The following is a 2,993-nucleotide window of genomic DNA, read 5'->3' on the forward strand; positions in this document are numbered from 1 at the left end:
GCATTTATAGTACATACATTGTGCATAAGGGGCGTAAGAAGGGGTTTACTAACGAGAGTCTGTTAGAAGCCCGATGCCGGAGGCGGAGGGCTTTAGAGTCGAGTTTGTAATCCCCTTACGGCCCGTGATACATACAATGATTTTCATCACATTGCGAGGAAAAAATGCAAAAAATTAAATTATTTTGTGTCCACACACTTCACAGCTCGGCAAAAGAAAGGCGCTAAAACAAGTGAATAAAATAATGGCTACCCGCCAATACAAGGGGCTACTACAAAAATCAAAAATCGAAGTACGTATCGTACCGTCCCTCTCACTCTCGTATTAAATAATACTAGCGTCAGGATAACGATATGAACTTCGATTTTCGAATATCGTAGTAGCCACCCTGATTGTCACTTTTTTCGAGTCGTCTACCATAGATAGATACTTAATGCTAAGAACTGTGTTTAGTTTAGAATTCAGATGGTCTTACGGCTAGATTGTTCCAACGTGCTAAAGAAATATTTACTAAAATTGTTGCACAACAATTTTATATAAATTTAAAATATAGAAATAACGAAGTTTCATGAAGCGTGACAAATTGATATGGGGTAAAATGGGGTTATAGCTAAGTTTTAAAGATGTAAATAAAACGTTGGCTGACTTGCAACCTCTTTAGTCTGAAATGACGTACCTTTACTAATTCATAGTTCCCGCGGGAACAATTGAGGCCATTGTCCTTTAGTATAACATCATTGACGAGCAAGTGTGATGAAAAAATATTTTCACAGTTCCAAATTCAAGTTTTTTGATTCCTCGTTTAAATCGCTACGTGTTTTCTGTCGTGTATAGCTGCAGCTTTAAATAAAAAGTCGTTTAAAACACCGTAAAAAGGCCAAACCGCTTCACCGCGCTTCCACCCTCGCCAATGCCCCCCGCCCACCTCCCGCTGCTCACATGTGTGCCACCACTCATCAGCTCAAATTTTATTTACCCACGCCGCGCTGGTCACACGAATGTTGTTATTTGTTATCTCTAATTAGGTACCTACAATTCAGATTTAGTAAAGCACAGGTGATAAAATCGCCATTAAATTCACATACCTACTTAATTTTATCATTATCACCCTTTGATAGCTAACTACTGGGTAGCTCTACTAGCATTTCAGTCGCTATCATTTTCTGTCACTTACTGAAGAAATCAGCAGTAGCTACGCAACACTTACGCAATAGCGTAGTTAACGAAATTAAATGCACCTTGTATCGTTTTATAAAAACCTTCCGCACGGCACGGTGTAGTAGCTTATTTCTTTATTTGCTACAGTGTACTGATAGCGGTTGAAACGCTAGTATAACTATGTTGATTTGCTGCGCTATGGATATTCGGCAGTAAGTCTGATTTTGCCAAAAAATCAAATTAGACTTACTGCTGATATCCTTTAGTCAGATTTTGCTAAAAAATAAAAATCATACTTACTTCCGATATCGATTTCGCGGCAGAGATTAGATGGCTTTGGTTTCAAATCATATAAGTGTAGATGTTGGAACAAGTAACAACTTCGCAACGCCCGTCAGTGCATGGTCCATCGTGTCGATGTTGTTGGTCGATGTTGTCAATGATTCGAGCGTGTGGCTACATGGTGTGTCGGTTTCCCTGTTTCCCTGTGCGCGGTGGCGCGGCGCGGTAGCTCAGCGGAGGCGTTGCGTAGATTCAGCTCGGGGGACCTGCAGTCGGAGTGTGATGAGGGCGAGGTGGACCCTTACACCGGCCGCCCGGCTACCACCAGCCAGCCCAAACCGCAGAATCAGAGACCGGTATCCCAGGGTAAGCATTTTAACCTATCTTATTTTATTAACAGGAGATCCGAATAAACTTCAACCCGTAAGGATTTCTTGTGCATTTACCTCCCACTTTCACACTTACCTAATCCAATGTTTTGAATTAATTGGATGATTTGGTTAGCTTTAATGTGCTTTGGAATCTCCTGGAATGAGATATCCGTTACTAAAACTATAAGCTAGTCCCACTAATATGACATATATTAATCATTACAAAGATGGGGAAGCACGCAATGTTATAAGTAACATTAGTTTGTAAAGATCGTTTGCTATGATCTCATATCTATCTAGATCTGATGGATCTCAGTCTAGATCTGATGGTTGAATCTTACGTTTAAAAATCCTCTCGTTGAAGCAAGGTTTTAATCTGAGGTTTTAATGGATAAAAGTTTTACTATCGGACGTGTCATGAAACGTAAACATTGCGAGCCGCCAAATTATAAACTTTAAATTGAATTTCGTTATAAAATTAGCTCTTGTCTTATTCTGCCCTTCATAATACGTGACTTGACCCCGAAGAGAGATTTGATCCCACTTGAAGGAAAAGTCGAAAGAATTCTTAGTTATCTGATGTTTCTTATGTACGAGTAATTCAACTAGTAAAAAGACCAGTACGGAGACCCCTTAAGAATGTAGGTAAGGTAATAATAAAAACAAATGTTAAGATTGGTTTTTTGGAATCTTTTTGTATTTTTATTTCAATTCCAAATTTTTACTTTTACGGTCATCCCGTAAAACCTAAATTGAAAATACAAACTGAAATATAGATGCACATCCACCAGTGGATCATCAGTGGTGTAGCGGTATAGCACGCGGTACGGATTACCGAGGACCTGGGTTCGATCCCCAGTGATGGTCTTATTTTTCTGTTTTTTCTGTGCATCTATATTACAGTTTGTATTTTCAATTTAAAACAAATGTTTGTAATGTAATGATATTCAAAGTTGACACAAAAGTGTCATAATATATTTTTCACTTCTCATGCTCTAAAAGTAGGTCAATATAGCCTTACGAGGCGGGAGTAAAAAAAAAAAGTGAGTACTTTAGTTCCTAGGAGTAAAAGTAATTTTTTTTTTAATTTATTTTGAGGGACTTAGATAAACTCAAACAGCAGTACTTGCTTTGTTTTTGGCATAAAATAAGATTGTGTTTGGACCGTTTTCATGACGAAAA

The sequence above is a fragment of the Choristoneura fumiferana genome, chromosome 30 (assembly GCF_025370935.1).
Source record: "Choristoneura fumiferana chromosome 30, NRCan_CFum_1, whole genome shotgun sequence".
NCBI lineage: Eukaryota > Metazoa > Arthropoda > Insecta > Lepidoptera > Tortricidae > Choristoneura > Choristoneura fumiferana.